General features: G+C 39.6%; 1 long non-coding RNA gene across 1 annotated transcript in view; it reads left to right on the top strand.

Moving 5' to 3' along the window:
* The window catches only part of LOC113480640, a 166,564-nt gene that overhangs the window by 129,622 nt on the left and 10,512 nt on the right, over positions 1-26,430 (top strand). Inside the window, exon 4 of the long non-coding RNA XR_003398495.1 lies at positions 7,488-7,782. This is a non-coding gene — a long non-coding RNA (uncharacterized LOC113480640). The remainder of the gene's footprint in view (positions 1-7,487; positions 7,783-26,430) is intronic.

Here is a 26,430-nt window from a genome sequence, read left to right as displayed (position 1 = left end):
CATACTCTGCATTTTAGAGTATTTATTAATATTTAGCACTACTTTGGCTGCTGTGCAGTGTTTGTTCTAGCAGTATCCTGTATGTAGTGTAGTAATTAAGAGCTCTAGGTGTGAATCATATGAATAATCAGGTTATGTTGCTTTTCTTGATGCTTGGAAGTTAACCCAGAAAAAGAAATCTCCACCTCTGCTATTAAAGGAAAAAAAAAAAAAAGGAAAACAAAAGGAGGGGAGAAAGAAATAAATTTTTGTTCTACGGTATTAAATGGTAATGTCATGTAATACACACCCAAGAGCTTAACAAGACTGTAGTAGGGCTAATTTAGCCAGTGCCTGTCTAATCCTTCATTAGCATACTATTATTTTTTTTGCCCGGTGGGTATATTGCCTGTTGAGAAATAATGTGAATATTTATTCAGCAGTAATAACTGTTGCTGCTTGAGAGCTTTTTTTTTTTTTTTTTACCATGTGCGAACATGCTTATCTAGAAAAGGATTTCAGGCAGATGATCACCCTTGAGATTCAGTGAATTCATGCGTTGCGTGTCCTATCTTACTACATGGCTGTACAGCAAGATTACTGTTTTTCTAATGAGATTTTGGTTCGAACACAGACACTGCAAACACATCACCGCCTCTGCAAAAATAGTACCTGTCTTCCAGAGTGGTTTAATGTACACGTGGAACTAGTCTATTTAAGCAGCATTAGAGGTGGAAGTCTGTCTCTATTTGGTGTAGTAGGCTGATACTGGGCTCCTAAGAACAGAGCCCCAGTCCTCTTCCCATAGAAAACAGGGAGCGTTTTGCTACCTAGGTCAGAGCAGTAGGATCAGAGCACTCATTTTGGCATGTAACTTCAGTATTGATGAACCCCCAGAAATTACAACTGCCATTGCATCTTGCTTTTGCAATATGGCATTTTAAGTCAAGATATCCCTTTTAAAACTAAATTGAGATTATTCACTTACGTTCCATTTGTGTGCCAAGAAGTTAATTTTAACAAGGTTTTCTTTTTCTAAAGAAAAAAGATACTTGGTGTATGTATTTTCTGCAGTGAATATGGTTGTGCTGCTAGCCAGGTAGTCACATTTTTGTGCAGACATTTTTGATACAGCTATACTGAAATGCTATTTTTAGTGTTAGGGTGATGTAAGGGAAGCAATACTGTGTTACCAGTACACAGCAAAATTTAAACTGAAGCTAACTCTGCAATGGAGAGTTATTAATATGTATCTGTTGTTACTAACTACACTGATGTAAATTAAAGATGATTTCATTGTAATCATTGAATGTAGGAGGCTTACTTCTCTATAAATGAAATTTGAATCAAACCATTAAAATTAATTCCTGACTAATTGTGAAAGTACAAGCAAACCCAACAATTAGTAACCACACACTGTAACCTTTTATCATTCCTTAGTTGGTTAGGTTGTAGTAAAGTAGCATTTATTTAAAAAGAGAATAACAAATCCAAAATGTTTTGCATTTTACTGTCTTTACTTGCCATTGGTTGTACTATCTCCTTACTATTGCAAGTTTTTGACAACTATGATATCTTAGTCTGATTTGCACTGGTGGAAACTAAACCAGAACAAGACCGGTTCCCATAAAGAATATTGAAAATAATTACTTTAAACATAATATTAATGTATGTTAGAAATAATTTTTAGGGATGCTAAGTATGCTGCAGGTAGATGGAACTATATGTACATCCTCTGTCATGCTTTTGTATTTTTTTTTTTTTTAATGAAAGGCTATTTCTTATGGTTAGATTTTCCAATTAATTGCTGATGATGATCTGGAAATGCACTCGCTGAAGCTCAGACTCTCATGCATGTATGATGGCATTTAAACTAAAAAGGCAAGAAATCAATTCAGTTGTTTGTGCTGCAATTGACTGAATAGTAATTGAGACACAGGATATTGAAAGGTCAAAATGAGAAACATATCCAGAAAATGACTTTGCAAATTATTTTCAGAAGTTTCTAATTAAAATTTGGTTCATAATTGAATTAAACCTTGTATTTCATACTTTAAATTATTTCCATGATCTGTGCATGTCTTTGCACTTACGTTAAAATTACTGTATCCTTTACATACAGTACTGCTTTTAAAAACCTAGTTCAGTTCTCAAATGGCAGCTATCAGAAAAAGTTTGGCTTGCAAGGAATAAAGTGATGGTCTCTACTAAGTATTAAGCTGATTGCAATGAAGGCCAATATTTTGGTAAACAAGCTATTTCATTTGCTTCTGGTGGCCAGGCAATACTGTGTCAGACAGTTGGTGAACTGGAGGAGGCTTCCCCTGTCACTCAGTTCAGAGCCCACATGGGTGGCAGTCTGTGCTGCCCTGTGGGAAGGCATCTCCTGATGACAGTGGCTGCTGAAGCAGTCTGAGCACCCAAGGAGCAATGCTGACACAGCTCTGCTTCCAGCTCCCTTGTCTTCCCTGCTCCTGACACTTTCAAGGAGATTCTTGGGAGATTTTTAACCTTCAGCTTAAAGCCTGACAGCCTGTGCCCACATTTTCCAAGTCCCCAGGGGTCTCTGCTCTCCCTCAGGCTAGGGGACAGTAACTGCCCAGCACAGTAAGGAGCCCGTCCACCCTGTCCACCCTCGCTGCCCTCCCTGCAGCACCAGCATCCACACCCAGCTAGAAGGAGAAACCGTTTCCCTACCTTGGGCCACCACTTTGTGCTTCCTGAAAGCCCTCACTTTCTTCACATGTCATCCTTCCACTTGGTCCTTTCTTATACCCTGGACTAGAACATACTGACAGAAGGGTCTTTTTTTCTTCCCATTTTTCTCCCTGGGGCTTTTCTCTTATCAGGCCTCAGCAACACAGAGGAGCTGGTCTAAGATCCGAAATGGGCTTCTGCCCAACCATTTTCCATGCCCTGTTGCACCTCCCTGTGATTTTGATGCCCACGGTCTTGTAGTATGGGCCCTATGTGGCTACAGGGCTTGAATATGGAGGGATGCTGCTGGTCTGATTCAGCTGCAGTAACCAAGGTGTATTGGAGGGCTCACTGGGTCCTAGCTTGCTCTGATTCTTAGGCTTGCAGGATACTAATTTTCTCAAAAAGGATAATGCTACTATTGAAAGGATAGAAAAGTGGGAAGAGAAAAGATAAATAAAGGATGGAATAGGAACAGAACATGTGCATTAGTCAGCCTTTTCAATGCATAATGAAAAGCATTTATATGAGATTAAATTCAAGCCTTGTGTGATACTGCACTTGCTTTCTGTAAGAGACTGAATTTTTTCTAAGTAGCCTTGCATTTTCTAAAAAAAAAAATAAATTAAAAAATTGATCAAATGTTGACATCTCCAAACCTACCTCTCCTACAATTTCTTTTCATAATCTGGTGGCTCTTTCTTACATGTCACTTTGCTTTCATTTTGAAATCACCAGTTGTTGACTTGCTTCCTTTCTGTGGTTGGTTGTTTTATCACTTTTACCCTTCAACTGTCCTTCCTTAGCACTTTCTATGATATGTGCTCCAATACGGACAGCTTCAAAACTGTTTGGTATTCCTCCTTGTAAAAATAAAGTACAAAACAAGGCACATTAAAATATTAATAATCTGTTGTCACACTTTTTAAAGATTGTACTGTTGCAGATAAAAACAGGCACCAGTATGAATGTAAAGGAGTAAAAGTGGAAAAGATAAAACAACTACAGCTTATGTTGAAACAAATCTTTCTTTACTATGTGTGGTGAAATGTGTTCATGTAGACTTAATGTCTTTGTAAGTATCTGGGAAATCTCTCCACCTCCCTTTGTTCCTTTAGTCTAAACATTCATATATTTTCCAGGCTTTCATCACTCCTAAGCACTTACTCCCCCTAATATTTTCTCTATTTCTGTATTTTTCATGTACTATCTACTTGAGATCTTGTACTAGCTTCCCTCTTCTATTTAGTATTTCATGAATCATAATACAAATTCAAAGGAAAAAGTAGTCTTTTTTTTCCCTTATGCCCTTAAATTGAACCATCTTATTCCACAGGTTGGAAGGACTCATTGAGTGACACGCACAACCTAGCTGTATTTAATTTTCTACTTTGTCACCCCATTTCATTCAGAAAGGAAAAATGAATATTTAAACACTATTTTAACCCTATTGTCACAGCAGGATGATGGAGTCCTCCCCTTGTTTCCCTGTTCCTATGTTATGTGACTCACTTCCTAAGTCAGACACTGTCTGTTATTTTTTACTTTTGCATGCATTAATGTGCATCTCTATACACATGTAATTTCACACTCAGTTTTCTGTACTGTTGTGATCCAGAAGTCAGTGTGTGATGAACCATTCCCTAAAAAGTGACAAAAGAGTCAAGTCTCAGAAAAGTTTTTGATCTAGAAAGGGAAGAAACTGAGAAGAGATACAATAAATTTTATATACGTAAAAGGTAGTTGCAACAAGGAATGGAGGAGCTCTTTCCCTTGATCATTGTCAATAGGACAAGAAATAGTGTGTTACACTTTGCAGCAATGAAGCTTAGAAATGCTGGGTTTTTTAGTTACAGTAATGAGGCATTAAAAGCATGAAGTTTCCTGAAAGGAGTCTTGTTAGGCATTGGTTAGAAAGCCATTTCCCAGGGCTAGTGTTGTGGTTTGAATCATGTGTATGATTGATCCTGCTGTAAAACAGAGGTGGGTTAGCTCCCTTTTAAACCCCGCTTTTTGTCATTCTTCAGCACTTTGTTGCAAGTAAACTTGTGGACTAAAGGAAGCAGTGTCATATATGAGCAGTGACAAACAACAAAATACATTTTCTGCATCAACCACTGCTAGAGGAAACCTTGTTGGATTTATTCCTATCCAGGAAAAAAGATGAAGTACTATGAGAGATAGTCAAAAGAAATGTCCAAAGAGTCATAAGAGATAAAGGGAGAATCAGTGATACCAAATTAACTACATGAATCATGTAAGTCAAGAAGAGTCTGTGTTTATTATGTGTGGTTTTAGTGTGTTTTAATGTATTTAATCTATGTTTAGTATGTTAGAAGACTTCAGGAGACACATTTTCATGGAGTAGGTGAGCTACAGGATCTCTTCCTTAGAATTATCCTGCTGTAATCTGTTGTTGGTAGGAGGCTAAATGACTTTCGTTTACTATATCAATACTGAAGTTCCCACATTTCTCTGTATGTTGTACTTGGTGGATTAGGAGTACCCCCAGTATATGCTCATATCAGTAGACATATTGGATAAACTGACTATGTTCTGCAATGTTTCATACAGCAGCTCTGCTAACCTGATCTGATGGTCCTTCCTGAGCTTTGAATATACGTGAAACATCTGGCTTTTGCAAGAAAATGAGACTAAACTGTAGATCTTTCTTTATAAAACATGAAAGCAGAGTATGGTGGAGCTAAGCTACTGTCAGAAAAGTTACTCCTTTGCTTAAGATAACCTGTCACCTTTTCACAAAGACCCGGTGTTTGCCATTTAGATAGTGCACACAAGGTATAGGTTGGAGTTTTTTAAAGGGAGAATTAGATAATTCTAAGTGATTGCAAGCTAAGGCAGTTCTCAGAACCTTGATCTTTAACTTGTTCTATCACTATAACAGAATAAAGAGCTGATCTAGCTCAGGTCTTTGACAGTAACCACGCGTGAGCAGTTTGTCCAAGATCTGATATTGCACTTACTGCCAGGTCACAGGGAGAGAAATCTTGATGTCTTTTCATTTCTTACATCTTACCTGTGCAACGGAAAGACAGCTTAGTGCTGAACAAATGCCACGATCTAAGGATTTCTCCAAAATGAGAGCACAAGAGAAATGTCTTGTTTCAGACACTGGGGTGTTTTGGAGGGTTTTTTTTTCAGGCTCTAGAGCTGCAGAAGTCAGTGGAAGCCCTGCCACAAATTGCAGTGATCAGGTCCTGTTCGGGGTCCATCCACTTGGCATCAACCTTGCAGAAATCTTCTGTGTCTGTCTTATGGAACCATCAGTCAAGGCACTCTAGGAGGGAGCCCCTTGGAGCCAGCTCCAGTTACCCAGTTATCCCGTATCTTTTACGGGTCAAAACCAAACGGTCTCATTGCTGCTTCTCTCCTATGAGGAATTTAAACACAGCATCAGTTAAAGCAACAACAAGGTTATATCAGAGAGCTCCATTTTGCAGTCTCTGACAAAGATGTCCTGGCAATTCCTCTGGATGGTGGCTCTGGCTTACTGTGTACCTGTTCAGCCAGAGAAATGCCTGCTTTGTCTGAAGCGCAACATGATAAAGAGGTCAGAAATAAATAATACATTTACCCCATTATTACAGGGACAGAGCTTAAGTGGCCACAGCTTCAACTGGAAACTCACTTTTGAACCCATGATTTGGCATAACTTGTGATTTTAACATCTTTGAAGTGTGCTTGGAGGACTAGAGAGTTAACCCAGCTTTACCACACCGTTCACCTGTCTCACCAGGCCTGGGTGGGTTTCCCAGGGCTGTGCCAACCCCCCCAGCCCTAACACCCCACGCAGGGCTGAGGATGCCCTCTGGGGCTGCAGCGGTGCTGTCAGCACGAAATGGGGCTGCTCGCCTGAGTCCTGCCAATGCTTCACTGGGTGGGGGGAACAACCCACCTCCTCTCCCTGATACATTAACGGGGGCTTTTTCCTTTTCCTTGCAAAGCTTTCCTGCAGGGCAGCTGAAGGCAACCTGGGGAGGGTGAGCGAGCCCCAGGAGGAGGAGTGAGGCAGGGGAGACCGTCCCCTCTCCCTGCTGCTGTTGCTGAAGCTGTGCCGAAGCCGGAGCCGTCGATGTGGCTCCCCAGAGTTAGTTGCTCAGCAACCAGAATCAATTAATATGCTTTGCAGAAAGTGCAGGGGAAACCCGAGCTGCTGTCAGCGAGGAGGCAGGAGGCTGAGGGTGACTCAGGATCCCACTCCTGCCTGAGACTCATTCGGTCCCACCTCATCCTCTCCAAACCCTCTGTTACCCATTGTTCTTTATCCCTTTCTCCATCCCTACCATGAGTTAGTGTGTGTCCCCAAATTTTTCAGGCAAGGTATCTCCTTGCTCAAGAACTCTCCTGCTTTGAGGTTTTTGCTTTTAGATCTAATTTGTGGTTTGGGGTTATTTGTCAAGCTTTCTCCAACACCCTTCTAGAAATTCTAATATGTTCTTTGGGAAGAGAAAAGGACAGGTGATGCTTTTGTCAGATGTTTTTAAGGATTCCTCAGGATGAGAAGGGTTGTTTGGTAGTGCACAGTTGAGCAGCAGTAATGAAAATGCATCATGTGTGAATTGGGAAAGTTTTTGCCTCTTCCTTTATTACAAGTAATCAGCACTGCATATATGAGACCAAAGAGGTAGTACTGATTGTTGTGAAACACGTAGATAATAGAATAAATGGGGGCTTGTTTGGCTTTTTTTTTTTTTTTTTCCTTTTTCCTTCTCCTTTTCTGCATAATAATTTCAGGGCTTTGGTAAGGTATTATTTTCTTTTTTTCTTTCTTTCTTTGATTTTCTTTGGAGTCTCTCTGATGACACCACGGATCTGGGAATGAAGACCTTCTTAGAGCTGATTGGAAATGGCATTGCGGAGCTGAAACTTAACTGGAGGAAATATATCTCCTGAAGAAGAAAATATAATGCACTGTAAGGATCTGATTTCTGGTGAAAAATTCAAGCCTAGAGAAAACTTGTCCGATTTGTTAGGAAGAATGGGTTGGACAATTTTCTTCAATTCCAAAGGATATCTGAATGCCATGCTGAGCTTAATCTCTGCAGCATGCTCTGTGCTTCTCATCTCTTCCTGATGCACTGCATGGTAAGGCCTTTTTCCTTCCTTTTAATAATAACCATATTTCTGTTATGGTGAGAGGTAAAAACAATAGCAGTTAGCAAATGAAAATTGAAAAAATGTAGAAAGCTAACAAAAGAATGTTTGTTTGTATGGTTGTTTCCAGGAGCAAGTGTCCTGATTACTGCAGCAGCTTTGTAAGATCATTTCTGTCTTTCTCCCTTGCTTTGTGACAGTGTATATGTGCGTATGTGTGTTTGTGCACACCTGTGCTGTCAATTGCACTTGGACTGGAACATCAGTAGCTGTATTGTACATATTTCCATGCTAAAGAGGATGTTTATGAATTTGCTTTGACATGTCTCTTTTCTTCCCTCCCTGTGTTCCCCTCCTCCTGCCTCCTCTTTCTCTCGCTCTGTCTGTCTCTCTGGGGTCATGGTGCTATACCTTTCCTGCACCTCAGTCATGCACTGACCGCTAGAAGGCAAAAATAGAAGGTAAAAGAAATCCTGTATCAACGTAACAATAGTTCTGAACGGGTATTATCTGGGTAAATAAAAGATATAAAAGGGTTTTGAATGTCTGCAAAAACTGCGGGTACAAAAATACTTACTTTATTTTGTTTCCTGTAAGAAACAAATATCAAATGCAGACCAGGATGCTGTGTTTTAGATACAGTGGAAGGTGGATCCTTTTACACGCATTAGAAAGCCCAAAAGTGACCACTGTGAATTATGACAGTGTTACTCTTGATATGACCCAAGTTGTAAAATAAGCAAACCCAGTACAAGATGTTCTCATATCAAGTAATTTTTGTCATGCAGGGTGTTGAGAATTATTATAAAAGGCTTCAGTGGATGTTGTGAGATACTTTTCATTAACAGCTGTAATGTGCTTTCACCTTCCTGGATGAAAGGTGCTAGAGGAGTATAAAGTGATATTATTAACTAACTACCCGAGGTACCAAAATTTAGGGTCATTATCAGGAAATTGCTAAGCAGATCAGGAATTATATAGTGAGTGTACTGAGATGAAAGAACGGGTTAGTTTTCCAGAAAACCTGGTTTGCTTGGCTCTCTGTTTCAGAAATCAGTGTAGAACTAAAAGATGAAAAAATGGTGATGTGAAATATATGTATTTCTTATGCATTCTAGTTGATCACTGAGTTTGCCTCTTGAGGAGTAAACTGCGGTAAGGGCCTGCCCCTGCTCTGAGGGTAATCCCTGTCAAATCCTACTGCTTTTGATGGGGTTAGAAATGGACCAGGAGTGGGTTTGTGTGGTAGTTATCACAGGCTGTCTAGCTAGGTATGGAGGTGACAGGTTCCCAGCAGCAGGTTTTAAGGGTGGGAGGGATGCAAAGATCCAAAGTAAAAAAGCCAGGCCACACCACACCAGGACTCATGAACAAGAATCAGAGTTTAAATCCTATTAAAAAGATGGAATTTTGTGGTAATTCCCAATACATGTACTCCTTGTATGATGAAGGACTCCGTAAGACAAACTCTTATGGAGAGAGTGAATGGTTATGCAGCTTTTTCAAAGCCCTGCAGTAGGAGGAGAGGCAATACAAATACATTCCTGTAGTGTGACAGTTTTTCAGTAGGGTTCAGAAGAACCAGCCTTCATTTTAGAAGTAAAGGTTGAAAATATGCATATATGTGCATTGATGTAGATTTTTTTGTGTATGTTACCATCTAAAATGTGTGACTAGTATAAGAACCAATAAGGGAACTGAGGAAGGACAACACAACTCATAAATGACATCTTCCAATCTTCGTTGCAGAAAGAAGCTCTTACTTGCGGAAATAGTTCCCTCAGCTCTTTAGGTGAGCAAGGACTGCATCCTAAATTCATGTTTCCCATTGCAAATCTCTCCTCATATCTGTAGTTCTATTTTCAATCAATGGGACAACTTGTATGAGTAAGAACTACTCAAGTGAATAAATTTTGAAAATTTTATAAAACCAGGCTCTTTAATTGTTAAGGCAACAGATTTATTAGCTTTCAGGCATAATATGTATTTCCCTTCGAAACAAAAGAATTTTTCCTTTTTCCCATGTGAATCCTTTTTCCTTGTAATTAGGACAACAAAATAGGTTAATTACATTCTTAAAGATCATGCAACTGTACAGATACATTGTTAGTGAAGAATTATGAGAGTATGCAAAAGTTTACTTTTATTAGTGGTCTCCAAATCCAAGAGAAGTATATTCTTATTGAAATCATTCATTGCCTTAGTTATTTTTGTGACAGTATTAACATTGCTACTAGGTATTGTCGATTTTTCCAACAACTTAGAAAAAAATATCCTAAACCAATTCCTTTAAAATATCACTGATCTTATGAAAGTCATCACTGTTATTAGGTTCAAGACACTTACCAAGCTTTCTACTACATTAAATATGTTCATTTTTTAGTTAATACATGATGTCTAGCTCTTTACTTGATCCAGGAACATATTTATCTTTAGGGTACAGAAACAGAATATGAAGTCATGATTACAGTAAACTCTTTACAGAATGCAGATATATATTGAAATAGGAAGCATACAATCATCTGGATTTTTTTTCCCTGTGAGATATTTCATGCTTATAAATGTCTATATTGTTAGGATATATATTACATGACAAGTAATATTTCCTTCATTGTAATTTGTGAAGAACAGTTCCTTTTCAGAATAGTGTGCTCTTTTTTTTTTTTTTTTTTTTTTTTGGTGCTAGGTTGTGCTTTATGGAAAAAAAGAAACATACTAGAAAAAGCAAGCATAGCAGCCTTTAAATGTATCCAGTACACTAATGAAACAATAGGTTTATTTGTTTCTTTTATCCCTATAATAGAAACATACATATAGCAAGAATAGTGGATTATTTTCTAAGGAGTGTGTGATACTGAGAGAGAAGGTATTGCACGATACAGGATGTTTGTTGTCTTTAGCAGACATTTCTGTCAATGATTTACTGTGACTTAGAACTCTTAGTGACATTTTTAATCATTTACTTTAAACATTTGCACAGCAGCTGTATTTGGCTTTCTCTGCCAATTCTAAAGCAAGTAAAACTAGTAATTTCCTTTTCTTTCAAGATACTATTCAGTAAAGTTCTGATGCTGAAAACACATGTATTTCAGTTCAGTCTATTGAACTGTTTCTTTAGATAAACTGTGAATTAGAGATCGAACCATCTGCATTATCAGGGAAGTTATAATGAATAGTGGAAAGATTTTCCACACTTGCAGCAACTATTTCTAGTCAAGAAAAGTGTACTTTAATAATACAACACATAAGCAGTTTCTATACTTGGAATGCCTTGAACTGTCTTGATTCAATATTGAGCAAACACCTGATTTTTGAAAAGCCCACAAAAAACCCCAAAACAAAACCAAATGAGTCTTAAACTTTTGTTGTTTAACATAGATAACCACAGAAAGAATATTTATCTGACAAGAAATTTCAGTAGATCAACATCTGTTTTTTCAGAAACCAGGATAAAAAATGGGAAAGGTATAATATTTTTAAAAAACTAAAAGCTCTAAAAATCTATGATTTCAAAATGACACAACATTTCATTTTAACATTTTTAGTCAAACTTTCACTTGTTAAAAGAAATCGTACTGATATCTGTTTATGTTTTTTCTCAGTGAAAATTTGCAATGCTTAATTTTATTTTTTTTATTTTTTTATTTTTTTTTTTTGGCAGGGAGATGTTTTATTGTGTAGACTTTTAACTAGATCTGTTACAGCTATCCCAATGTTTGTCAGCTCTCAGTGGTCAGTTCCTTAATTAAAAGCACTACATGTTGTATAGCCCATATTACTGATACTGAACAGCAGTTCTTGCCACGTCTATGGTAGATGTAAGATCTGACTGTGATTCCCTCCTTTAATTCTTTTTATGTCTTCAACAAAAAGCAGACCTCCATTTTGCTGAGAGATTTACAGATACCAGAAGTAATAATTTCTACTACAGAAACCTTCAGGAGGCCTTCAAAAAGCATGCAGGCAAGGAGTAGAATTAATCGAGTATTAATATCCTCATTAAATAGATAAGGAACTGAAGAACAAATAAACTGCCCAAAGCTATACTGGCAAAGGAAGAGTTCGAAATTGAACCCAAATGTCCTTATTCTCGGTTCATCGCTAACCCTGCAAGGTTGCTCATAATTTTGTTCTTTTTTTTTTTTTTTTTTTTTTTTTTTTTTTTTTTTTTTTTTTTTTTTTTTTTTTGCTTAATAACTTGCATTTGGACTTTTAAGTTAATACTAGTTGAAGTATCAAATGTGAAAGGGAATTATTGATGCATACTTCCTTTCCAGTCTGACACAGTTGTCCTAAAAATTCTTTTGTCTCTCCTGAGCCATTCTGTTTGAATGTAACCATTAATTACAAAAATTCTTTACTACACAGGGGAAGTATACCGTAGATTAAACAGAAAATTACTGAAGAGAAATATCTTAAACATGCCATACAGGTTCTGGGGGATGTACATGTATATCTGTTCATGCTGTCAGAGTTTAGGGATAGCTGTGGGGGTATGTAAGGGTTTTGAGGGCTCTTGGTAAATTAATCAAATTTCAACACAGAAAAAAAATCAAGTTAAAACATAAAAAGACTGACTTGCTATCTAGAATTCACACAGGTCATTATGAATCCAGCACTTGTAAGCAAACAGATGACACAGAGAATATGGTATGTAACAGTGATTCTTATAGACCCTGGCATCCCTCCTCTGTCCAAGTAATCTTTCAGCTTTTTATCCTCTCTATAAAAAAAGAAAAAGACAGTTTGTACAAAAGTACTTAGCTGCTAAAATTACATCTGAAATTGGGGAAAAAACCTGTCTTGGTATTTTAATATAAACCCAGGAAAAATTTGCACACATTGAGATGGAAAAAAGCTTTTTGCAAATGTGCCAGAGTTTTGGAATGAGTCTGCAGTAGAATATCTCAGAAGCTTAAGGGGTATCTGCCTCACTCTGGTCTACTTGTACAGCTCCCAGTGTGACACACTTCTGGATGCTAACACATACTGTACTTACCCAATTACACAATGACATACTAATGTAGAAGGGTATGAAAGTCTGATTAAAAGCAGTACTTCCACTGGAAATGTCATCTCACTTGGTTTTATTCCTGAGAAATGTTAAGAAGAGAACTTAAAATGCACCCTACTGCATCGAGTACACTCTTTTATCTTTTCTGACATTAACTTTTTACAGGCTTACAGTGGAAAAGGATTAGAAAGGAATGCCTTAGCCAATACATACTTCATTATAGTGAGCAGTTACATAACTTGCTTCAAAATACTGTTACTCCAATACACAGAAGTCAGGGCAGCCAGAAGGATCACCTGCACTCTATTTTCATCAGCAGTGATGGTGCACAGGTTTCTCCCCAGCCTACAGCCCTCTGTCCTAAACTAAACCTAGTGTTATCTGTAAATATCACAAAAGAGCTTCTGAAAGACTTTTCCAGTTAAAGTGGCAATTTTTCTGTGAAACCTTGGATATTAGAATGTGTAAAAGTGTTTTAAGTTCAAACTTAAAGTTTTTAAGAACTTATCATATGGCCCCTAGTTCATTTTTAAATCGGGGAGGCTAAGTGATCCAAATACCTTTGAGGATCTGAGCATGGGCTTTATAATATTTGTATATTTTCTACAACATTAATAGATCAGGAGAATAAATCTAAAATAGTAGGATAATTATTGAACTTTGACAAGTAAGGTGATTTTTAGTTGGTTAAGAAACATTGGAGAAGCACTGAAGTCCATGAACATAAACAAAGAATTTGATTCAGATAGAGCCTCAGAAACAAAACTTGATGAACTGAAGAGATCAGTAAGCTTTGATAAAGTAAGAGATTGCAAAATGGGTAAAGGATGTCTGGTACATCTCTTTATGAGAAAACAGAGTGGAGGAATGCCTGTCCCAGTTTTCAACCAAGCTAGACAGAAAAGAGTGGTGTGAGTAGAAAACAATGTGGTGTTTGTGAATATAAATCATGCCTTAATAGTTTGTTCCCCTTTAATGGGGATATTAATGCAGTGCATATTCTTAACTTCTGACATCTGAAAATTTGGGACTTAGCATTTTATGCTTAGATATTGAAAACCATCACTTTCTCATCAATGTAAAACTGTGATATATTTGATGAGAAAAAATATGACTTTAACGCATCCCAAAACCTAGCAATATTGTCTGTAAAGCGAGATGTTACTCAACTGTATTAAGAGTACCAGAAACTTTCCTTTAAGGAAGGCAGGTCTGATGCTTGAAAACAAAACCATTTAATTTTTTGGTTGAGAAAGTACATGGCAAGACTGTTTGTTAAGACCTGTGACCTGTGTGTTGTTTTAATTTATATTTTTACTTTGTGCCTAAACCAAAAAAATGGTTGAAAGGTTTTTGTTCAAGTATTCATTGCAAGTGTAACTTTTCACTGAATATAGAAGCAGTACAAAATAATTAGCAGGAGAAGGTAGGACTTTGGAAGGGCTTTCAAAGCATTCTTGAAGGTGTCTCTTAATGAATGACCACAATGGCACTTAGGATAGTATTGTTTCTGTGCTGCTGCATGTAATACTTGTTCTCTATAGGTATTAATCAAAGCTAGAAAAGACAGCTTTCCTTAGGAAGAGTCATCTGTTTCACTGATGTCATATCCATTTGTTTTGGGTTCCTGTGTTTTAATTCCATAGCAGATACTTTACATTGCATCAAAATGCTTTGCAGTTTGGCACAGCTGGACACATTCTCAAAACACTGCTATAGAAATGTCTGACAATCTACATTGTACCTGCTCCTTTGGAGCCATTCTGAGATGTTGTTAACTCACCATAAAGGGAACAGCATCTCTGATATGACTTGTGTAATGCTCAGAGGGTTTCAACACGTCATGTCACTGAGAACATCCTGAGTGTGCGATGTGAGGTACCTTGTAACATGGATTTAATATCACTAGCACATCAGAGCTGATTGAGGGAGGGTTGGTCTGTTACTTCTGCTCCTAATTGTTATCCCTTAAATTCTGCCTCTGTTCATGTGCTTTCTAATGGAATTGTAAGGGATCACTGATATGTTTAGGTCTATTCATTGTCCTCACCCTGAAAACCGTGCAGTGGATGTTTAATGCAGAGGGCCCACAAAGCATTTGCTCACTACAAAATAATTCCGGTCCTCCTCACTGAATTTTAGTAAGGTAGTAAAAGACCACAAGTCACAACTGCAATGTTTCACAAGAGGAGATTGATCAAAAGAATCCTAAAGCCTTATATTCCTTTGGAAAAGAAAAAAAAGAAAAAAAAAAAAAAAAAAGAAAAAAAAAAAAAGTAAGTAGACCTCTAAGGCCTAATGTTAGAACCCTACAGAAGTTTTGCTGAATCTGTTTCTGAGTTTATTTCTGATCTCCCATCTGTCTTTCAGTAAATTTGTGAGTACATGAAGAAGGCACACCAAATGGGCATCACAAGGATTTTAACATCAGAAACACTAGTGCTCCCTACCTCACAACCTGTTCCTATCCATGGCCCTTCTCTGGAGCCTCATATGGAGGTGCAGCATCTCCCTGCACAAGTCAAGTCATGCATGAAGAGAGAAACAACCTTTCTGAATCCCTGCAGGTTAAGCACAGGAGTAGTATGGTGTGAATATGATGCAAACAGACAGGATCAATAAGCAATTTCCTTCATAAAACAGAGGAGACCTTCCTGACATCAGTTCTTTAGGGATAAATCCCCAACATTTTTACCAAGTTACAACACACGAATTACTATATATCTTAGGAATCTGGTGGCATGTCTTCCTTGCTCACACATCTCTAGCAGATGCTTGTCCAGACACATCTTTCCTTGACCCTTTTTGTGTCCATCTCAGCTGTGTGGACACACACCGCTAATCCCCATGACAGTGCATCTGGGTACACCCATCCATTGCAGGTATGTATGAACTGAGCCTCTCACCCCTTCAGGGCATACATACATGAATGCCCCTCCTGCAGAGATACAGCTGTGGGTTCACTGCCTGTCCTGCCTCTCCAGGGACCTGATCTCCCTCCCAGTCCCCTGTGGGGATAACACCTCAGCCCTTGGTGATACTGCGAAGAACAGAGCCCTCTGCTGCATAAACGATGTGTGCACAAATGATGTCTCCCATGTAATTAAACAAAACAGCCAGCATGGCCTCATGGGCCACAGCCATGTCCCACTTTCTCTCTTGGTCAATGTGCTTTGTCAGTGTGATCTTGTGGGCTGTATCCATCACCCCTCAAGGCAAAGCCCAAACTTTGTGCACAGGACTCAACTTTCATGATGACTGTATCTGATGACTGCTACTGCTTTTAGAAACAGATCCCACTGAAATGAGCTGAGATGCATTGGATCGTTGTTTGGGTAAGGAAATTGTAATAAGGTAGGACTTTTCCACTTCAGATGCTTGGCTGGCTTTACCCTTTGGGTGTGAAATGCACTGCTTTGCACATGAATGCGCCCGTGTCCTCTGTGCCAGGGTGAGAGCTACCATCCTCTGGATCCTCACAGCTGGTGTGAATTGAAGAGGAGCCAGGAAATCAGCACTTAAGAAAGTCCCCATAGCCCTAGTTCCCCACAGAGACCAAGTGGCTGGGCCAAAGCTGCTACCTGCATCACACTTCTTTCTCTCCTGGTCTGGAGGTATGAAGTCCGTTTCCCTTCTCTGCTTTTATAAGACAGCAAAGATGCTTGGTTCTTCTGGCAATCAGGTTACAACTAGTGTGAGTCAGCTTCCAGATCTGTTCATCAGGGCTACTGAACCTTGCCTGTGTGTCCCAAGGTGAGAATTAATCTGTTAATGTTTGTAAAAAGCTATGTAAATGATCTGTATCATGCTGACAGGTCAAGTGCTGCACTGCTCACTTGCTGCTCCTCCTGACAGTTTAAGATATATGCTAAGCAATGTCTGTGCTTTCAGATCGTGTTCATTGATGTAGCTTGACTGGCTTAACCCTCTTGGGATTTGGTCCTACTTCTTCTAGTTTACTAGATGGGTGATGCAGCACAAATATGCAAGGGTGATGCTTTTTAATATCACTTAGAATAAAATAAATACATCAGTTTATGCTTGTGCAGGACCATGAGCTCAAAGGAAACCTCTTAGATCTATTATAGCACAAGAGCAATTTATATCTTGAAGGACACATGGAAAGCAATGAGGCTGAGCAGAGCTGGTTGCTCTGCTTGGCTATGGGCAAGAGGCAGCAGCAGAAGCTGCTTCTTTGAGCCATTGGCAGGGTTCTGCCCTGCTGTACCCGCAGGAGCTGTAGGTGCTCAGCAAGGCTGCAAGGCTCAGCATGAACCTCTGCAAGAAAGTGAACAGTACCCAAGAAGAGGGTGTGCTTGAAGTTTGGAAGTCTTTTTTTTTCCTGTGCGTATCACAAAGATTGCAGCTATTATCAATTGTTGAGATCAGGGCCTGACAGTGGTAGATACTGTACAAACAGTAAGAGAAACAGCCTCTTCTAGAGAATTAAGTTCTAAGTGAATGCAACTTCCATAACTATCTCTGCAAGCACACAAAACAAAAGGTGTCTAAAAGGTGAATAACTAGTTTTGCTGTCTGCTTTATCACATACCTAGTCCCAGTCATCAGCATTACATGTGGATTTTTATGTTGATTTTTGGTATGAATGATTAATACTTCTATTATCTTTAATGCTTTTTCCAGTGAAGATCATTTGCCACTGATCTTTACTCATGTCTCTGTGGGTGTATCTATACTTTTCCTTAAATACCTAAGATAGAAAGCAATGCTGCAGCATGAGGCAGGGGCTGTTCTCGGTACAAGCTGTTACTAAATGAGAATAGGGCACCGAAAAGAAAGAGACTTTCTGTGAATCATCATTGTCACATGGCTCTCTTCTTTGAGGCTACTGGAGCTGATAATTTACTATGTGGGTCATTTTCAGGGACTAACACAGGTATATATATACAGGGTCAATACATATGCTAGCAATTTGGGTAAGTTATAAAAAAGTATTTTTTGGTTTTGCCACTATTTATTATCTGGGAAATTTTTGCTTTCAAAGCCTAATCCAGTACCTGGTGGAGTCAGGGAGAATTGTGCCACTGATTTCGTCCACAGCTGCATCACACCACTGGCTGGATGCGTCATCACCACTGGCACAGGTTGCTGTGGTAGAAAATAGGAACAGTCTGGGGCTTTTCACTTTGTTTCTTTACCTGAAGCTTTATTTCCATTATTTTCCTGCTTCAGACATTTATCTGCCACATACTTAGGGCTTCAGCAAATGTTGAGCACAGTGTTCTGTGTCTCTGCACAGTACCTTTGCATGCTGGTCACTGGTATTAGCAGAGCTGCTCTGCAACTGGGTATCTCCAAGATTTAGCATGTCTTGTTTAGTTTCACACAAACAACCTGTTTGTCAGACACAAAACTCTATGAAAACGATTGTCTATGAAAGGAACTAATTTATTCTTTCTCCACTTAAAATGACTGCATATCTCCATTTAGGGTGTTTATTTACACTTGCCCTAAACAACCTCTATAAATGTACTCAGCTGGCATTGATCTAGTTGGATTAAGTAATAGGCAGAGGAAAGACAGTAGGGCATGGGCTTTGGGGTTCATCTAATGGATGTAGCAGGACTGTGGCTGTGGTTTCAGATAGTTGCTCCTCGGGGTGGATCCAGGCCACCTGGCAGTGTTGGAGCTACCTTGGGTACAGTTATGTGTGCAGCAGCCCTGTAACTGCAGCAGAGATATAGCTGATGTCAGTTATAAATGACTGCAAGTTGGAACAAGAGGAATTTATAGGCCATGTTTGGGAGGTTTTAAATACCTTGTTCACGGTGCTGTTAAAAAAAAAAAAAAAAAAAGAGTGTAAAATTATAACAAAATAATGAAGACCAAATACCTATAAATCTTCCTTTGATGAGATGCCTGGTAATATTATAGTATTTACAGTTTTGACAGCAAAATGGCACAGAAAAAACCCACCAAATTAGCATTTACAGGAAGTCAGGAATGGGAAAACAGAAGGAAGGCAACAGAGACTTGTGCTAACAGAGGGATTATGGCTCTTGAGAGAGGGCAATGTGCCATCTATGAAGAGCAGTCATTTTTGCAAATTCCTGTTTTCCTGGTTAGCAGTTACCACCTGGCAACAGTGAGGGAGAGACCGCCCATACAGTGCTTTGATAAAGTGGAGATCATATGCTTTAATGAAATGTTTGGTAGCTCTGCACAGCATCCTCCAGGCATCATGTACCTGGGAAGAGAGTGCTAATGAGTGCGGAGGAAGGAGACAGTTTCTCAGAGACAGGATTGTTCATGATGACCAGCTTCCTAACTGCAAAGGGTGTCCCCGTGCTCATGGAGGTGCCCTCCGGGACCCCAGAGGCCCTAAGTCCCCAGTCCCCACCTGGTGCTTTGGCCACTCAGCCATCCTTCCAGTGACAGGCAGCAGCGTACAGCAAAAATGTTATTGCAGGTGTGATGTGGAAGAGTTTGTTCTTAACTGGTTGTGAAATGTACAGAGAGGGTGGCACAGTCATCAGAGGGTGGTAAGAGCATAGTGTACAGAGAGGTATCTATGAGAAAGCTGTTCTGTCCTTAATTTGCAGATACCTGCATGTGGTGAAATGCGTGCATTTGTAAGTCATGCACGATTTTCCTCAGTAATGTTTACTTTAGCCCCAGGGAGAGTGCAGAGAGTGTAACTGTGACCAGAACAGATGACTTTGTCAGAGGAGGGAAGTTAACCCAGCCTCACTGACAGATTTTTATGAAGGGTTTCCCAAGGCCAGCCTGCAGCAGCGCATCACTACAGATATGCTTTTGACATTTGTAGTCCAAGAAGCAGTGGTATTCCAAGTAAAACACTGCCAGTGGCTTTCCATAAAAAGTCTGATTCTTGGATTATTTGTGGGGGTTTGAATGTAGCTATAAGTTGTACAACCCTAAGCTTTCTCTTGGACAGACTCCACCAGCCTACATCCATCTTCCTTTCCTCTCTGAAGCACAGTGAGCTGTAGCAGTGCTGCTTCGCTCTGCAAGCTACCTGTAACCATTCCTTGTCGGTGAGCAGCTCCTGCTTTGGCTTGCACCCTCCAAGCAAGCTCCAGTGAAGAAAGGACTGAACAAAGGAAGAGGAATTGGGAGCAACTGGAATAAAGGGAGTCATGAGCTTGGGAAGGCAGACGCAGGAGTCTTCTGAATGTTTTCTGTCAGAAATAAGCCAAAAAATGCTCCTGGCCAAAACTCAGCTTCCTGAAAATTTGACAAAATTACTTTCTTCTCCATAAAGTAGATTATCCTTTTGGAAGAATAACTTCAGGCTCTTTTACTAATCCATGCAGAATAGATTGTCCAGTTTTCCTATGGCTACTGCCATAGGTCCTAGTCTGATTATAGGAATGAAATGTAAGCAAGTTTAATGATGATGCAGGCAGATTTATGTGTCCCCAGACAGGTATTCAAATAACAAAAAGAATATAAATATTGGATCTATGGAAAGAAAATGTCCATTATTAAAATCAACCCACAAACTTGTACCGTGAAAAAGCTTTCTTCTTCAACACAGCTGTCAGTCCCGCTGAGATTTTAAATTGGAGTTTGTCTAGTGTAACTCTCACTTTCTATTTAAAAAGCAAAGTCAGAAGCATTAAGCTTTTGTCTTGGGTTTTTAAAATACAGGAAAGCTAATTGCTGTACTAATGTAGAGTTATGAGCTTTTAGACTCTCCATTTTTTGGTGAAGAAAGGTTAGGTCTTTTGATTCATGGAATAAGACATTTCCCTGTATATATTTGCCATACACTTACTCTTCATCAAAAAGTCTTCATCCCTTCCTTTCCTCTGGACCATTTGGCATGGCCCTTTGGTTTGTAACTGCCTATGCTTCACTTGAGAGCTGGCTGCATTTCAGTCACCAGTCACTGTGCAGATTTTTTGTGTGAATTATTTGAGTGTGCTTGGTATCTGGAGATCTAAGGATTTGAAAAGTACGGTTCAAATGTCAGACTACAACTTGAAAGGCTTCCAAAGATGCAGAGCCAGGACTGTGGTCTTAGTGAAGCAATGCATATGCCAAACCCAACACAGAAAGTCTCTGGGTGACAAAAGGACATCCCACATCAGACCTGTGACGTGCATCATGGCTTCCAGCTTCACTGTAAAAAGAGTGGTTTAGAGGGTGACTCAAAGTCCCAGCCCTGTGAGGAGAACAAGGGTTGGATATGTTACCTGTGCCAGTGATGTTTAGGAAAAGCTAAGGACTGATAGGATAAGCAAAGCAGGACTTAGCATGAGTTATTAAGTAAGGTTTTTGTGAATAAAATTAACCAGCTGCAAAGTCTTTGGAGAAAAATAACTTCAAAGAGAAATCTTTGGAAGGTTGTTTCTGGATCTGGAGGAAATGAAGAGGAATTTGGTTCAGGGATGTTTTTCTGAGTTGGGTTAATTTATTTTCATTCATCATTGAGATTGATTAACTCTGAATTGATGAGACAGTGTCATTTTTAATGTGTTGTTCATCATCTTTAGAAAAACTGTATGTATAATAGCAAAAAAAAAAAAAAAGGGAATTCTGCACATTTTATTTGGGTTTTTTGTGCCCCTCCTTGGAGTCTCTAGAGCCATAGATCAATTGCTAGTGTTTAGTGACCTCCTGCCCAAGAGTGTAGGGCCCGTGGGTAGGTTGTCTGCTATGGCTGGCACTTGTACAGTGCATAATCTAAAATGACACTGACCCTTTGGAGCCTTATGGGAATATTTTCAGTAGGATGAATTGTTCTTGAATGTTTCCTTACATTCCCAATATTACATGCCCAAACATTTTTTTCATCATTTTGAGCATATGTCCTACATTTCTTCTCTGCTCTTTATTGCATGGTTTTGATTATTGTAGCCAACAGCAAAGGTCAAAAGACGTTTTACTGTTTCTACTTCTATGTTTCTGTTAAGCTGAATTAAGTTGTTGGTACTGCAGAGTGACTTGTTAAAAAGCTTATGCTGCAAGACTTCAACCAGTATAAACTGAAGCTGAGCTATATCAGTTTAAAATGGGTGCTCCAGAGGGATAATGCAGTCCGAAGAATAGGGTACTGATCTGAAAACTGAGAAAAAGAGTTCAGTTCTCTGGAGCTTCAATGGGCAGCTTCATGAATTTAGGTAAGGTTTTTCGTCCTGTTCTGCCTCAGGTTTTCTGGATGGGTGGTAGAGTGACACTGTATTTTGAAAGATTTTGTACATTCCATTTTTCAATCACACAGTCTTATTCCTTTCACATCTAACATTAATCAGTACAACTGCCTGCTTAATTTACATTACAGATGGGTTCTGAAATCATAATATCTAGGAAAGCTATGGTATCGTTGAGTGGGTTAATTATGTTTACTAGTGTCTGTGAGTATTCACTAGTTAGGTATCATTTTGCAGTCCAGAATTGAACCAGCACTAAATTTTGCCCACCAAGCAACCTTCCATTTCTTTCCTATATAGCAAAGAAAATCCAGAAGTTTTCTTACAGTATGAATGATTCCAATCAGATTTTTCAGGTTAACCTGAAATAATATTCCCCTTGGTCTTTTAAATTTCAAATGGCCTTTGGAGAAGTTTGGCATGAGTGTCTTTTTAACTTTTTAAGTTCTTTAAAATTCTAGCTATGTGACTTATGCAGGAGCTTCAGGGTTTTTTTTATATTAGAATTTCCTCACATGTTGTGAACTGGCAATACCTGAATATCTCTTCTATGATTAGTGCTCATTTCCCACTTTTGCTTTGTGAGGAAAGCCCTTTCTCTCACCAGAGCCTGAAGAACATTGTTCCACCCCAGGGCTGCCATCTTCTGCGGGTTTTAGATGGTCCATGACCACAAGCTTTTTTTTCTATTGGTATGGTCATTCCTCCCAGTTGCGTCACCCCAGCACCTCCTGATGCTGCCTTGCAGCATGAAAGGGGCAGAAATGGATAAACATCTCCGTAGAGGACCATTTGGCTTTAAAAATACGAATAGAGCTAAAGAGATACTTTACAAATGTGAGCACAGTATCTTAACGGAGAAAGCATCAGTCCTATAGGGATGGTATGACAGCTGCTAGAATAGAAAACAGGTCTGTGTAAACATGCAAAATATCTTGGGCAACTATTCATAACAGATAAACACTTTGAAAATTGAGTTGAAAGAAACATTGCTAAGCTACTGTTTCTAGGCATGTTGCTATTCATTTACTTATCACACCAGTTCAGCATGAATCAGTGCTCTCCCTGTGTGTTATAAGGACTCTGGAATTTACACACAATCATTTCCAATCACCAATTTTACATAATTCAGATGCTATGAATATTTTATTTATTATTATCAGCCTAATTGTTGCAAGCAATATTTTTAAAGAATCCATTATGTGTTTAAAAAAAAAAAAAAAAGGTTAAATTTGGCTCTCTGTTCTTGGGCATAAATCCAGATTAGCTTTCCTTTTAATAGAAATTTTACTCAAGGTTTTGTGAATGGAATTTGTCTTGGTGTCCGTTGAAGAAAAATGTAGCAAATATACATTCCTCTCCCTAAATCCTTAAGAAGAATTACCAATATGCTACTGAATACTCTTAATACAAGAAAACGGGGAAATATTTTCAGTTTTGTGGCTGTGTTCTTGGTCTTATTCACATTTTATATGGGCATTGTTTTAAATTACTGGCACTACATTAAAATATGTCAAGATGAATCATATAAACAGATACAATTTACCATGACCTTGAGGCAACATGATGTGTATGTTGCATTACATTAGCTATCAAAATATGTTCCTTATATAGTACAGTACCCACTGCAGACAGAGAAAGAATATGGGTTGTTAGACATACTGTATGGAGCTGAAAGACATATGCAGATAATCTCTCCAGATCTATAGTCACATAATGTGTATCTTTTTAAAGAGACTAGGAATAAACTGTAGGGCTAACAATGAATCCAAATGGCTTTGCTCCGTATGCAGGGTGACATCCTTTGCTGAACAATGGAAGCCTCTGGTCAGGAAGCACGTAACTGTGGGGGTGACCAAGCATTGGAACAGGCTGTATGGAGAGGCTGTGGAGTCTTCATCCTTGGAGATACTGAAAAGCTGTCTGGACATGGTCCTAGTCAACTGGAGTAGGTGGCCCTTCTTGAGCTGTAGAGTTGGACCAGGTGATCTCCAGAGGTCTCTTCCAACCTCAACCATTTTTTGACTCTGTGATATCCACAGCTCCCGACAGCGAGCACTTGTTATAGCAATGCAGTAGTGCACAGGGGTTAGGAAATCCAGCTCTTCCCATACTCCATTCTTCACTGCCCATCTGTGAGAGATGAGAAACCAGGCCTGCAAGAAACTAAGAAAATCAGCTTGAGAAAGCAAAAGTTGAGGCTGATTGAAGAAATGCCTCAAACACTCGCAAGACAAAACTGTGAGTCACAGGGTGCATTCTGTGGAGGCTGAAGCTGATAAGGCTGTCCAAATAACACAAGATGCAGCTGGAGGAGGGAGTCCTGTGGAGACACGACGGCTTTGCTCTGGGGCACCTGGCCAAATTTCAAGGGCCATCTGTCTGGTGAATGACCTTTGCTTCATTATCCACAAAATGCATATTAAAGTTAACACCCCTCAATATGCTAATGAAGGCTAACATGATCATGCTAATTACATCTTCCCATGAAATACCTTACCCCTCCCTGTACATGGGATACATAGGTATGTGGGCCAACCTAAGGGACAGACCCAAGGAAAGTGTGCATAAATCACGGGGGAGGAAGAAAGCGGGGGGAGGGGGGCTGGAAAGCGCAGTGAAGCAAAGAAGACGGATACAAGCGAAAAAGACGTCCACCTCCTGGAACCCTCGCTGGCGGGATCAGCGCAGGAACCCAGACCAGTGATCTGTATTTCCCCATTCCCTCTATCTCCCTCTTTTCCTTTTCCCATTAAGAAATGCAAGGCATATTGTGTTGCTTGCCACAACATACTATATACTTAGCCAATTATTGTGTGTTCAATTAGTATGTTGTGTGTAGTTAATAAATGCTTGGATTGTTGATATGTTGTCTGCTCCATTGGGGATTTGGGAATCTGAGTCACCTGTCTCCCTTGTCTGAGCGGGATGTGACACCATCCTGAGATGGTGGCCTTGCCAGTGGTGGCCTTGCCAGTGTGCCTGGTGCGTTAATCGTGACCTTTTGACTCCCACTTCTCTGCTGTGCCACAGAGCAATGCTCCAAGCCCTGAAGAGGACACGTGTCACCTTGCTCTCGTGTTTTCCCAAATGTGCTACTCCACTCACAACCAGCTTGTTTCCCCAGGAGTGTGGGACCTGTGCAAGTTGAGCTGCCACATCTCCCTCATGCCATGCTTGCTCTGAGCACAAGCCAGAGGGGCAGCTGCTCCCATGGATCAAGGGCCTGGCTCTCCTGGCTGTGCTGGGTTTGTTCAGATCGACCTTCAGCAACTTGCTTCAACCTTCTGTTCTTCCCCCCTCCCCTTCCTATGCTTGGTACTGTTGTAATTTTGTAAGCTACTTGGGCTAGGTACCGTTCTCCCTATCTGTGTCTGGTTTCTAGCCCAGACGTCAGCAGGGGTTGCCACATGCTGCTGCAATATAAATGACTAATGATGATGATAAAAGGTGTGGGAGTTGGTTGCCTGGAGTGTTATCCTACTTTGATAACTTTGTTTTAGAAACTAGATTCTTCCTCAAATTATCTGTTATTTTACCTTATTAAGTCTAATATTTTAAAAGTGGTAAGGGATTTTTGGCTGCCTCTGTTTTGGAATGCTGATACCAGGACTCTGAAAGAGGCTATGAAATTTTCAGAGTTTGGATGATGTTGCTGTGATGGTGCCAGTAGCCTTCAGCGTGAGTTGCAGGTTATTGGCACCTTTTAAGAGTCAGCTGCAGCTGTGTCCTAAAAAAGGCATTCAATAGAGAAGTGCTCTATTTTTAAATTTGGGCTGATACAGGTAATAATTACACACAAAACAGTATGTGAAAAGAACATTATCAAGGTTGCACAGCTCAGCACTTGAAGCTAAGAAATGCTGCAAGTAAAATTGTCTCTACTCCATTAATTTGCCACCTTGCACAGGTGCATCAGTCACAGAGTATTTTTGCCCAGGATCAGAGTCTTGCTTGGTGTGCATAATAGATGACACAGTTTGTGAGTTCAATAGTTGATTTTATTTTTCACTGTTCAATGCATAGCTCAGACTCTGTGAAGGCAAAATTATTTCCCACTATCCCAGGGTGTTCCACCATGCAGGTCCTTGCCACGTGCAAACACTGACTTATTTCCATTTACAGCACCTTAATAACAATTCTGGGTATCATTTATTACTCCCCAGTACTGCTGGTACCATAAGGGAAAAAAAGAGTAAGATTAGAAGTATCCATAATTGTGGGTGCCCAGCGTAATTTTTTTAGAGAATCTGGCAGCACATATTGCAGTTGCTATTGACTTCCACTGCAGTGGCCAGTACTTTCAGATAATTTAATCCTCTAGGCCCAAGGCTCCCAGAAATACAGAACAGGGGAGCAGGTTTGAAAATCGTGGTGTGAATGAGTTGTCTCATTCCTCAGGGCAGTATCTCATGCCTGCAGACAAAAGACTGCTGCTCCTCTTCTCAGTCTTTCCTGCCACCCTTTAAATTCTAGGGGGGGGGG

The sequence above is a fragment of the Athene cunicularia genome (genome assembly GCF_003259725.1).
Source record: "Athene cunicularia isolate RWA chromosome 5 unlocalized genomic scaffold, athCun1 chr5_part1, whole genome shotgun sequence".
NCBI classification, from domain to species: Eukaryota; Metazoa; Chordata; class Aves; order Strigiformes; family Strigidae; genus Athene; species Athene cunicularia.
Note: the sequence above shows the minus strand (reverse complement) of the source record. Positions and strands in the feature narration are given on the sequence as shown.